Genomic DNA, 14,147 nt, shown 5'->3' with positions numbered 1-14,147 from the left:
TGCCACTAGTGAGCTTGTAATAACATGAAGTTTTCCCCGTCCTCAATACCAAGACCTCAAACACCTTCAAAGGTTGAGAGAGTTAGCATGGAGTGAGAGAAGGGAAGAGAATAACTTGTATTCTTACAAGAAATAAGTAGTCTTCTCACATATCATTACTCTTAGAGCATAGGATAGCATAGTAATGGAGATGAAGAAGATGATAAGCATTGCTTTCAGGCTTGACTCTTGGTTTGATTTTTGTTCCATAGCCAAGAGGTTTTGCTGTAGGCTCTCAACTTCTCAAGCTTAGAGAAGGAGATGGCGATATTGCTCAACATATGAGAGAATGGGCATTAGGGAAATTTTGGACTCTCAAATGGGCCTTATAAGGACTTTGACTTTCTCATTCTTGTCCAAAATGCGCGCATAATAAAATCTTTACAAATGAAATTAAAACTTATCAAACCTTTTGGATTTAGAATGTACTCATCGAGATCTATCTACTAAAATATAGCATGCCATTAGATTCCTTATATGCTAGAAGATTCCATTTTTTGATTTCACAACTCTCTCTTATAAATGGAATCTCTCCCCACATTTCAGCTTCAATGGGGAGGCCATTACTTCTACAAATCAACTCCAAAATTGCCCGAGTTTGGGGATTTGGAACCTACTTTCTAAGATCTTTCCAATGATATGTTTGTTGATAGGTTTTGACAAAGCGTTTTATGTACTTTACCGATTTTTCCACTTTGGACAAGAGAGGCAAAGTCAAACCTCCTTATAGAGCCCCTTCCAGAGTCCAAATTTTCCGTAATGGTGAGTGTGTGTGTGAGAATGTGAAAAAACAAGGGCTCCTCTTTTCCTTGGTTGACCCCTCTCTCTCTTCACTCTAGCATGCATCCAATTGGCCCATCCAAGGCCTAACCAATCACAAGCTTTGGTCATGTCTATTAATAGCAGTAGCATTTGGACAAGTGTCCTTATTTTCCCCTTAGAAAGAGAGAGCTTACTTAATTATTTAAATGCATCAAAATTCTCATTGGACCTCCCTAAGGGCCATCCAATAGGATTGAGGCACGCTATGAGGGCAACATGGCTAGGGGCTTGACGTCCTTTATGCCTCTTGAGTCTTGGGCTTTCCGAGAGAGAGAGAGAGAGAGAGAGAGAGAGAGAGAGAGAGAGTGTAGGTGTGTGTGTTCTCTCTCATCCCCTACCTTTAGGGCTCGCCCCCTCCTTTGTAGGGTTCATGTTTGACTTGAACACCTCAAGCACCTTGGTCATCAAGCACCTCAAGAACGTTGGTCTTCAAGCACCTTAGTCAGCTCAAGCACCTCAAGCACAGGTCTAGGCTTTGCCTAGGGTCTAAAGTACCTAAAGGTCCTAGGTCTAGGACTTTTAGCACTAACCTTTGGAGTTATTTAATGAAGCTAACCCTAAGAATTTTTAAGCTGGTTTAGAGTATTCAATTAAAGAAATGCAGGCTTGGTCAAAATCGAGACCATCTTTATTAGAAAGAATGGTAACAATGTTATCATAACAAGAGTCTTTCACTGTGTCAAGGAGAAGTGTAATCAGTTGCTTTTGTGGAACGGGATCACCGGCAGTAGCAAGTTGATTAATAATTTCTTTGAAAGACTCAATATGTCCCGTCATGGAAGTACCAACTTCATATTGCAACTTGTTAAGCAAACCTCTCGAATAAAGTATTTATATGAAAACCTCTCAAATAAAGAAAACTTGCAATAAGGTACTTTCATATGTCATGGGAAGTAGACAGTTCATACACATCAAACAAAAGGCAATCAGTAAGAGCAGAAAGAATATACCAACGAGATACTTTATCACGTTGTTGGGAAACAAGAAAACTGGTGTTGGGGGATAATTGTGCGAAAGGTGAGCCGGGAAGGCATCGGGCCCCTGGTTGTGAGAGGTGCGGGGAAAAGAGATGCAGTAGGCACAATTAACAAGACAGAGCTCAAAACAAACTGTTCTCTTAATTCCACTTAATCCACAGTAGTCATCATTAATCAATCGTTAATGGAGGCTTAATGCTCCTTACAAGATGAACCTAGCTTAATCCAGGTGCTAATAAAAAAAAGTGATAATGACCTGTTTAATACTGCCTTCTGCTTCTTCCCGCTAAGGCTTAGGAACTTCATCTTCCAATGGCCGTCTAATTTGGTTTAGGATTTATGGATTAAATCTCTAATTTGAATGGGTTTATTGTGATCCTCCTTAAGCTTGGTTTGATTCAAATAGCTAATCAAGGCTTAATGATATCCAGAGCTTTGGCTTGGTTGATTCGAGAAGGTTCGGCTAGGATTTATGGATTAATTCCGGATTTGATTGGGCTTAGGTGGCTTAGATAGCTTAGGCTTCAAATTAGTGAGCTCATGATAATGATGGCTAATGAGATCCGAGATTATGGCCTAGAGATCTTAAGATTATCCGGTTAAGGTTTTGATGGCTTATGATAGCGAGATTAGGATTATGATGGCTTGTGGCTTGAGGTTCGAGAAGCTTGGCTTAGAGAGCTTGGGAAAACTTTGATTAGCGATCTTAAACTCGAGAGCTTTAGATCAGGATGGCTTTGATTGCTTAAGCTTCCGATTAGAGAGCTTAGACTTGAGAGCTTTAGATTAGGATGGCTTAAGGAGATTAGAGATTCTTAGCTTAGAGCTTAAGGTTACCTAGGACGTCTTGGCCCTGCTATGGAATGCCCACCCGTAGAAGAAGAAGAACAAGAGTTGCACCTTTCTTTTTTTTTAATAGCTCCCTAGCTGCATGGAAAAAAACCTTTTTTTGGCCATCCCATTAGCGATATCGCTAATGGGAAGGGCCTCTTGATGACATGGCAGGCCGAGAGATGACCAACATGGAATCTAGCCCCGCTGGTGCCAAACCTGTGCGTGAGGATCTTCTGAGTGGTTTCTGTTTCTGCGGCAAGGTCGCTCGAGCTCCACACAGCCCGGCGCGAGCTTCTTTTCGCTTGCCTGTGCTACTGCCCGTCGCCAACAGCCATAGCCTCTTCTTTTGTTTCAACCCTTCACACTATATATTAAAAAAAATAGCATTGGACCGCCTTGGTTGGATTGAGCGGGCTCTTTAGCTTAACTTTGGGCGGCCTTAGGTCCTTGGCCATTTCAAGTAGCGCATCACATTTGGCATAGCTATTGAGCAGTGCATTGATAAGCTTCCCAACGGTGGCCTTCATTATTGTAAAGGAATCACATTTGGCATAAATATCGGTTAACACTAGAATGGTAACAGGACACTTTTATGTCCTTGGACACTTTTGTGTCCTGTTAAGTGACCATTTTTCTTGAATTATTTGAAGAGTATGAAAATGAATTTCTAGGTGCTATATATCCACAAAGTTGCCTTATGAGCTGAAAAAAACTTAGCATTTTTTTTGGAATATCGATATCACCATTAACCTTACTCTTGCACAACATTTTTGAACCTAAACTGTGTGAAAAAACGGGTCCTGTTTTTGACTTTTTTTCAATTTCTGGAAACTATACCACTCTAAACTTCATGTTTGTGAGGTTTAGATGGCTAGAGGTTAGGCCTTCTTAGTTCTCAACATGTTTTGATGCTTGTGAAGAGAGAAAAGTGTTAAAATGGACAATTATGACCAATTTACAAGAATTGCATAATCCTGTTTTTTGGTCAAAATTAGCACTTTTATGATTTTTTTGGTGGCTTTCTTGATATCCAAATTCAATTTTTATTGTGTAAGTGTAATGGATAACATAAAGCTAATCTTCCTTGAGTTTTGGGGGACCTAATATGCTATATAGCATAGTATATGATGATTGTTGAGTTTTTTGATTACTGAAGAATATGATACATTTTAGAGTAGCGAGTATAACTTTCTCAATATTTCTAGTTTCTTAGGCCAATTGTGTGTATTTTGTAGGTAGTAACCACATCTAATCATAGACTACAAACTTGGCTAGATATTGAGTAGTTTCTATGGGTTTCTAGAGGTCATAATGCTAAACCCAGTTTTTTCACGTTTGTTGTATTTAGCACTTTATCATTGCCCCCAAGATTCCAATTCTAAGAGATCCATTATCCTTTTGACATGCTCCATGGCTCCTTTTGAATCCAAAGACCCAAAGGGAACCAAGAAAACATGTATATAGTATCTGTATTGAGCGTGACTATAGAAACTTTGATGATAGGTCCACAGAATGGCAAAAATGCAACTTTTTTGTACCTATTTTTTTTGCCGAAAAACAAAATTAGTGAGGTAAAAGCAACCATATGTTTTGGTCACCAACCCATTGAAGTTAACGGGGCATTTTATCTCATGTCCTACAAAAATCCCCACTCTTATTTATATGCAATCAATCGTAAGAAATTGCTCTTTTGGGCAAAATGCACTAGTCCATCAACTTTGGAGGCTTGTAGTGACCAAGTGATGAGAAAAATTACAAGTTTCTCATTTTTTCCATATGTAGTAGTTATTGAACTATAAGCTCATGAAAGGATTTTTCAAAATGAGGGGATCTACTATGGTTTTGGAAATTTTTCCCAAAACCCTGAAAGGACACTTTTATGTCCTGTTAGGTTACCATTATAGTGTTAAGGCTTTACCTCCTTGACATCATTTTCCACATCCAGTGATTAGCAATATCACCGTGAATTCTACTGCCCACTCTAGTGTGTTGAATGGCACCATGGCTTCCAAGATGCAAGTATCTGTGTCCGTCAAAGCTAGGCTTATGATAAAAAATGCTTCCGCATTAGCCCACATTTGGCATACACATCGAGCACCGCACTGCATTAAACCAGATGAATGTGATTGATCAGGGTGACCGGGGCGGTTCGAACCCGGCCCCTGACGATACTTAAATTGGCCATATCTTACCAACTGAAACCCCAATTGACGAACTGAAAAGAATGACATGCTCCTGAAGGTGAGCACTTTGGACTCATGCATTCCTATCATCTTTGACATTTTATCAGCAGGTGCTCAATCTGGTACAGATCTGCTACTGACTCAACTTAAAACTGTCATAACTTCTTACCCGTAGCTCCGATTGACGATCCGTAAAGATAGGCATGTAGATCTTTTTGAGTACTTCAACTTGGATTAATAAAATCCCAGCTGTGACCACTTCAAGAATATTCATTGTTTGGCATTACCAAGACATCTTTTGACCCTTAGAGCCGCATGTGGCACACTTTCAACTTAAAAATTGGCTTGTTAGCAAGCCCTTATAACTGCTGATTAACCATGTAGGATTCAAATACTCTTGATCAGCATTCCTTTGCTCATTTTCTTGTCATGGGAGCAGAGCGGCATGACACGGGAACACCTCTGTAGCGATGTCACCCAAGAGCATTGAAAGAGCACTACAAGAACACCAAAAGATTTGGGAAACCCCTTTGAAACACCACAAATCCAACAAGAGTAGTCCCCTTGAGAATTTACTGGTCGTCGCCCCCAAGAGACTATGTCACAAAGAAGGAAGAAACCTGTTTAGGCATGGAATTACGGACGTCGCCTACCAATGATCTTGAAAACAAAGATTTTCCCTCATTAAAAAACACTTTAAAAGTCCCCCTTCAAAGTATACATCACCCATAAGACGTATGGGTTTCCACAAATCAACCTACATAGTTTTGCCCCAAAGCTGCCACACACTGTAGGCTACAGAGAACACACCATAACCCCAAAACTCCAAATCCAAGAGACATGATTTCAAACTTCAAAAAATCTCTGCAAAATCTACAACAAAAGTGCTGAAATTATTCATATCAAACCCACACACAACTATGTGCAAAATCAACGCGAACAGGATGCTGTAGTAGGAAGAGTAGGTGTAGAGAGAGCTACTCAAGGGCAAAAAACTGCATCCAAAGGCATCAAGAAGTCAAAATGAGCTCCTACAAAATTCTAAACTTTGGCTGAACTTTTTTAATTTTATACATGAGTTTTATCTATATAAAAGTCTCACTTCAAAAAACTTATTCACGGGTAATCTTAGTAGCTCGATAGATGTCACTAGACTAACGACTTGCAGTGCATGTACATGTGCTTGCTAAAGCAAGCTACAAACCCCACAAAAAGAAATCCCACACACACTTTTGACATCGGGCATCAGTCTATATGTATAAATTTACAAAAAACGGGGTGTCAAAAATGCACCCAACAGAGTTTGCCAATCCGTATATGAAACATGCAAATCTTCAAATACAGGTCCTTCAGTGATAAGCATGTTGTCATGATCCATATCAACAGGTTGAGGCGTCTAGACATACACAACATCTTTTATTTTTAACATGGAAATCCTTGGCCTTAGAAAGAGGGAACAGAACATTGGCTAGAAGGAAAAACGTTGACGAGAATAGTCATAGCCATATCTGGTTGTTGGAAGATGTATAAGATAAGATTGCACAATCTGCACATCATATATGGTGAAAGATACTATTGAGGAAGAGAGAAACATGAAGATCGTGTTCTATCAATGATAAACGCAAGAAGGATACTCAGTAAATGTCAAAATATGTGAGCGACGTCACCCAAAAAAGCAGGGAAAAGGAGACGTTAATAATAAAAGAGTCCTCAAAATAGAGTGACGTAAGATGCAACGTGAGACTCAAGATTGACGACTGCAATATGAATAGAAAAAAGCTAAATTTGCTAGAAAAACTTGACACCAAAATTAGAAAAATGATTGCGAATACTTCACAAAGATGTACGAGGACGAAACCTGCGTCAAGCTCGATTCTAGTGAGGCGGTCCGGGGCGGGCAACAAGAAGAGCGGCCTCTAAACACCCTTCGAGGCTCCCATGCTGCTCAATTGGGGCTGGGGCAAGCACAATCAGAGACAACAACAACCCACAGCCAGAAACCAAAGAAGAAAAGGACACCACCTAGTTGTAGATGCGAACTAGGACGCACATGATATCTCCTTGTACTCAAACGCACAAAGAGAGGGGAATGCAAGATAGCCACACACACCAAACACAAACATTCACCACGCCAGAGAGAGGTAAACAACACAAATCAACTTGAGCAACTCAGTCTTCGCCTTAAAGACTAGATGCACACAAAGCTTGATGAAGAAATTGAGAGACAACACAAAACTTGACCTTGTTGCCAATACACAAATTGTCTTAGGGTCACGGGAGCCCTCTAACCGAGCACTCTCTTACAATTGACCTTTTAGGCAAACAATTCAACAAGCCCTCAAACCACCAAGCATGGAATGGCACAACAAACTTCAAGGACAATATACCTTCAACCACCTGATGAGCCAACTTATCAAGTCAATTTGGAGAGAAGAGTCCTAGTTGCAACATACAATTGCACCCAAAACTATAAATCTTATTTATGCACAGGAGTAGGCTACAAGTGTGGTGAAGAGTATGGCATACACTCCACTCCTCTAGATGGCATAACTAACTTCAAGCTTCTCCATGCACCTATGTGTAATGATGGAATAGAGCACTCATGATGCACACACTCTACAAAACTAGGCTTGAAGAGTGGTGTGTTATGTGTTGAGAATGGTGTGGTGTAGTGTGATCATGTGATGATTTACAAGGGAGAGAAGGGCTCTATTTATAGGTTTTAGAAGCCCCGATTAGGATTAGGACTAATCAAGTTTATTTGAAGAAATCAAAGATTATGCAAATTTTTATTTTTTTTAAATGAGGGTGGGTCTCTCTTATCCTTTGAGTCACATGGATATGGGCTCAAGGTAAGAGAATTATTGAGGATGAAAGGAGAGAGGATTAAGTGAATAATTTGGGAGTGCCTACTCTAGTAGAGGGTGCATTTTACAATAAGGTTAGTGGTTAGTAGTTAGTAATTATCACTACAAAATATTTACAAAATCATTCACCAAATGGTGAGATATATGATGAGAAAATTTAGAGAAGGGATGAGCTTGTAAAGAGAGGTTGAAGCTTTGGAGAAGTTGACATTCACCTCTTTACAGCACCGGAAGAAGAAGCGGTCAGCATGGCGAAGTTGCACGTGTCGATGAAGATATGTTATCTTCAAACCTTGGAAAATTCATGATAAAAGCCTTCATTTGCAAAGGTTAACCTTAAAGTTTTGCTGATTTTTTGAAGTTCTTTACAAAGCTAAAGAGGGTATGGTAATATGTGCTGAGAGAGAAGGAGAGAGCACAGAAGTAGAGCCCCAAAGTGTGTAGAATACACACATGAGATGATGTATATATAGAGGGGACCTGGGTGCCATATATAGAGAAGCCATATATTGAGTAGCTTCACATATAAGCTCAACCCCCCCGCTCAAATAAGGGTCCCTAACTATGGATGAAAAAACCCTTGGGGGATCAAGGGAAAAACCCACAGCTCTATATACACCCACCGTTATATTATAAAAATCATTGAATATACGAATGTTTACGAGGAGCTACATCACTCCTTTTACAATGAATGTTTTATGAGGAGTTACATTACTCCTATCCTATCAAATACAATAATGAATACAAAGGTTCAATAAAGAGGTGTAAAAGCTATCGATTAGCTTGTAATCAAAAGTGTCTCCGTGAATCTGCTGTGTAGCTTGTCATCAATATCGCATCACCAAACATGTCTTCATGTTGTCATCAATATGGCATCACCAAACATATCTTCATAAATCTTTTATTGTCACCAAGTTTGTCTTCATAAAATCAATTCTTTGATCAATCCTACATAGATCATAGACTCCAAAAAAAAAATGTCATGAAAATTATTAGCATCGTTAATGAAATAATTACGTTCACAATGCCATAAGAGATGGTTCGCGACGCCACTCTTTTGACGACATATATACGCACGATAACATATGGTACATAAAGTATAAACGTAAAAGTACAAAATGTGTGATTACGTGATACAAATGATATGTGTATATACTACATAAAACAACATTTATCAATGTAGTGATCAATGAATACCATCAAAGTATTAACAAAATATCATCATTATATCAATAAAAATGAATAAATGATCATGGTATCAACGAAAAGCATCATGATATCACCGAGAATAATCATTGTATCAACGAAACAACATCATGGCATCACCGAGAATAACCATGGTATCAACGAAACATCATCATGGAATCACCAAGAATAACCATGGTATCAACGAAACAACATCATGGTATCACCGAGAATAACCATGGTATCAACAAAACATCATCATGGTATCAACAAAAATCACCATGGAATCGACGAAATATCATCATGGAATCACCGAGAATAACCATGGTATCAACGAAATATCATCATGGCACCACCAAGAATAACCATGGTATCAATGACATATCATCATGGTATCAACGAAAATCACCATGACCAAAGTATTAACAAAACATCATCATGGTACCATCAAAATCAATATGGTATCAATGAGAAATTATCAATAAAACGACGTAAACTATATCTCTAAAAGAATAATTATACGAGAATCAATGAACGAGTATATCATATAACAAAAGATCATGTACCAACAGTAGCTCGATAGAATTTGGACGATCATCAACGGCTCGACTGAATGGGAACGATGTGTAACTGGCTTTTGCAGCAAAGTTACGTCAGTAGCAAATATATGATTGATGAAGAAAAATATAATTGAGAAGTTTTCAATTATGAGAAAAATCAAAAGCAAAAAGTAAAATTTTGATTTTCAAACATATTCGCAGTCCGAGACGATAACCCAAAATCGGTGCAGAATTTAGAGAAACTTTCTTCTGCAAAGTTATAGACCACATCGATTCCAATCCCCATCGCGGGTAGTTTCTTCTGCAAAGTTGTAGAACACATCGATTCCGGTCTCTCACGCGGGTAGTTTCTGCAAAATCGTTTTCAATAAGCAGAAAAATAAAAAACAAAAAACGGAAATTGCTTTTAAGGTATGTACGCAGTCCGCGAATGATAACTCAAAATCGGTGCACAATTTGAAAACACTTCCTTCTGTAAAGTTGTAGACCACATCGATTCCAGCCTCCTTCAGGAGTAGTTTCTGCAAAATCGTTTTCAATAAGCAAAAAAATCAAAAATAAAAAAACAGAAATTTCTTTTTAGGTATGTACGCAGTCCGCGAACGATAACTCAAAATCGGTGTAGTTTCTGGAGAAAAATCGAAAACAAAAAGGTACTGCTCTAATACCATGTTGAGAGAGAAGGAGAGAGCACAGAAGTAGAACCCCAAAGTGTGTAGAATACACACATGAGATGATGTATATATAGACCATATATAGAGAAGCCATATATTGAGTAGCTTCACATATAAGCTCAACACAGATGCACAAGTGCTAGGCTAGAAATCTAAAAATAGTGGTTTCTCTTGTTCCAAAAATGCTGGACTGATGCTAAATATTTTTGCAATGCCTAGAAACTCTAGGCTTGATGCTCTCTAGTCAAAATTTCCACCAAATCCACAAAAAAAATCATAAAAATAATTTATTAATAAGTGTTCGACCAACGCTAAGTTTTGAGTGAAATTGTCGCACATCTGCCCACCCAAGAATCCAATCGATGTGGGGAATGGATCCTTGGATACTAGGAAGAGCCAATCTTAGATAGATTTCTATGATATCTTAGACAAAACGTTGACAGTATTGGATGTCAAAAATATGGGATTGGACAGGTGTTCGTAGGATAAGGAGCACACTAGGTATGGGAGATGTCTGACAGACTTGGGGACTGCACATGGACTAGCCAACTTGAAGGCCTACAGAGATTTCCAACATGGAGTGGGTTCACTTGTTTTCCTCATAAAGATGGATCTAGCACAACTGATAATGTTTTGACCCAATTCAGTTTTATATCAGCTATTTAGCACCCAGGCCTATCGGGATAGTAGTAGATCATGTCCTCCTCACATTTGCTATCTCATTTTGGTTCAACATAGCTTGAGTGGCACAAAGATCTATGCATACCTAATACACTTCTACTTTAAGAACTAATACAGACTGATTTTGTCTACATAGATGGCATATACAAACGCTTATGCACTAAGGATCTGGGGAGACCTCTAGAGAAGCCCATTTATATATTCACAAAGAAATCATGTTGGAATGGGTAGATGACATCATGGTTTTAGTCACATGGTTTTAGAATAGATAGAATACCTCGTTCCAGTACTCCTTGAATGCACCCTCAATATCTCTCAGACAAACAAATATCACTACACAAATACATCAGGATCATATTCAGCTAGATACCAGGAGCACATGGTTATAGCCGATAGAGGAGCTGGTCATGAAGATGGCTATCTGCAGAGAGAATATTCTCTAACTAACAGAGGATGGATATGCGATCAAATTGGCCTATACAAACACTCATTTATCCCATGTGATACATTGTGCAATTGGTTATATGTGCACATCATTGCATCAATTAGAGATAGAGACTGATAGATTTGGGAGAGTACCAATAGAGGCTAGGATTTTATAGTTGTGTCGTACAAAGCTACATACAAAGTTATATCACATTTGTCATTGTTCGGTATACTATGAGATACAAGGCCACTTTCATTGTCTATTCAGCTTTTTACAGAGGCATACATTGACGAATCTCTCTTTAATGACCAATGCAATACTTTCTTGAACAATGTCCAATGTTGGATATCCTTGGGCATTGATGATCATGGTGATGATTATGATTTCACTTTGTTTCACTTTACTTCATTTTTATTTTGTACCCATACATTGTATCAGACCCCCACCAAGACTGTATCAATTTGGAATCATAGGTCATTTTGGCCTTTTGAATACATTTCACATTCTCTCTCTCTCTCTCTCTCTCTCTCTCTCTCTCTCTCTCTCTCTCTCTCTCTCTCTCTCTCTCTCTCTCTCTCTCTCTCTCTCTCTCTCTCCGTTTGAAGTATTTTTATATTCCAAGAGAGGTTTGGATATGTGAGTTGTGTCATATAGAGCCGGAGATAGAGTTACATCACATTTCTCATTGTCCAATGCCACTTTCATTGTCTATTCAAAGAGGGATTTGGACCACTGGCTAAAGTCATGAGATATCAAGATTAGAGATGCCTCAATTTTTTTGCTAGAGATGCACAGACATAAGGAGAGTCTTCTGAAGAGATCGTGGAATGGGTGGCATTCACAGAGGGAGATCACTAACTTCTTTAGAGGAGGGTCTCAGTAGACAGATGAGCAGGCTCCACAATAGAATCTGGAGCCCACTTATACTAGAGGTATATTAGTTGATAGAGCCATTGAGCTTGGGAGAGCTAGACACCCACATCTACGAGGGCAACCATGACATGAACGGAGGCTTTATCAAAAAATGAGGTATATTCTCGCACGACATGGAAGAAGCTCTGTACAACTATTTACAGAGGTGGACATTGAAAAAGCTCTAAAATCACCAATGCAATAATACACAAGGCATCCTTAGGCATTGATGATGATGATTTTTTCCCTTTACTTCATTTGTATTTTTGTACCCACATTGTATTAGATCCATCAAAATTTTATCAATTTGGTCTCATAGGACATTTTGGCCTTTTGAAGACGTTTAATGAGTTCTGCTATAAAAAAATCCCAAAAAAATAAAGAAAGTATTACTCGTAGTGTTGCTCAGAGTGTTGCTAAGAGAATCGCATCATGTAACATCCATAGCGACACTTGCAAACTATATTTCATCGCTTACGTGATTCCTAAAACTTAAAAAATACAAACCCAAATTTGGTAGGAGGATTTTTTCTCGTGCGGCACTCTAAGCACAGAAAGCTCCAATAGAACAAAGGTCCGCCCAAACCACACACACATTCTCCCCCATTGTGACCTCATGCCCTAGTGCCACTAAAATTTGGCTTTAGTCTCCCCCAGCGAGAGAGAATGAAATGAAATGAATGGTTGCGAAGCTCGCTAATTTTCCAAGCATTAATACTTACAAGGCGGCCTGGTAGTGTTAGGAAAAACCTTGTACCTTATCAAATACTAGTATTGCTGGTGGCCTTCGGACACCTCTCCCTCTTTTTGAATGCAATGAATTTCTCTCTTACTGAGCATGCAAGGCTGCAGGGCACACCACCGAAAGCTGGTCGTCGAAAGAACTTCCGCCATGTGTCTGAGGGAGGTGGCCAAAATCTCTTACCCCATTATAATAGTATACATGTTGTCTATGTAATGAATCAAAGGAATTGGCTATGGAAAAAACAATAGTGAACCATTCATGGTGTAGTTAGTATGTTAATCACAACAGATTACGGAAAGAGATATTCACTTTGATGCAAGTAGCAAAACATAAATTAAATTAATCAAACTAAATGAAAATGGTGGATAACAATGTGGCTCAGGTGTGGATCCTAGAGATGGAATAAAGATTGAGGTACAAACTGTGTAGATAGGAATTATTTATAGGAGTAGAGGGAGAGAATCTTTTGACATAAGTGATGATGTCGAATGTAGAATTCCAAAGTAGAGGGGTTTTCCACTACTTGGTGGTGAAACTATGGAATGCACCCCAATAAGGAAATGGAAATGGATAAAAGCATGAATAGGTGGTACACTAGCTACCTATTTTTTGACATGGTAGTTACCACCTTGTAGCAAGCTTCTAGTTACTAGAGTTGGTAGCTAGTGATACATAGTGGTAGGTAGTAGCTTCAAGATAGAAACATCGGTTGAGAAACTTCAGTTTGAGCTAGTATGTAACAAAATTAGAGTTTGTATGATATGGTACTACCTAACCACAAAACCCTGGTAGGAGACTTTTTAAAAAACATGTATTAGGTCCACCTATTCATGCTTCTACCCAAATATATTCTTTATTGTTCTCTTAGTTAGTGCAGGATAGTACACACACATACAAGAGGGCCGTAATTTATTTTTCACTAAAAGCACATGTGAGAAAAAGGGAGATGAACGTGGACATACCATTCCCTTTGATATGATCTCATTAACTTGGTAGAGAATCTCCTCTTGTTTTGTGTGAGAAACAAGATAACGAGATTTATTAGGATGAGAAATTCTAGGCACAAGATCAATCTTATGGTAACAATCCCCTCCTAAGAGAGGTAATTTTATTTGGGATAAAGTCAAAAAAGAAAATCACTATATGATTGAAGAAAAGAAATGTGATTCATTTTATTATAAGAGAATCAATTAGTATTAGATATGGTAGTGGAGAGGAAAAAAACCATATATGATAAAAGA

This window comes from Adiantum capillus-veneris, chromosome 7, assembly GCF_014529385.1.
Source record: "Adiantum capillus-veneris isolate H3 chromosome 7, ASM1452938v2, whole genome shotgun sequence".
In the NCBI taxonomy this organism is placed as follows: Eukaryota; Viridiplantae; Streptophyta; class Polypodiopsida; order Polypodiales; family Pteridaceae; genus Adiantum; species Adiantum capillus-veneris.
This window is presented reverse-complemented; position numbering follows the sequence as displayed.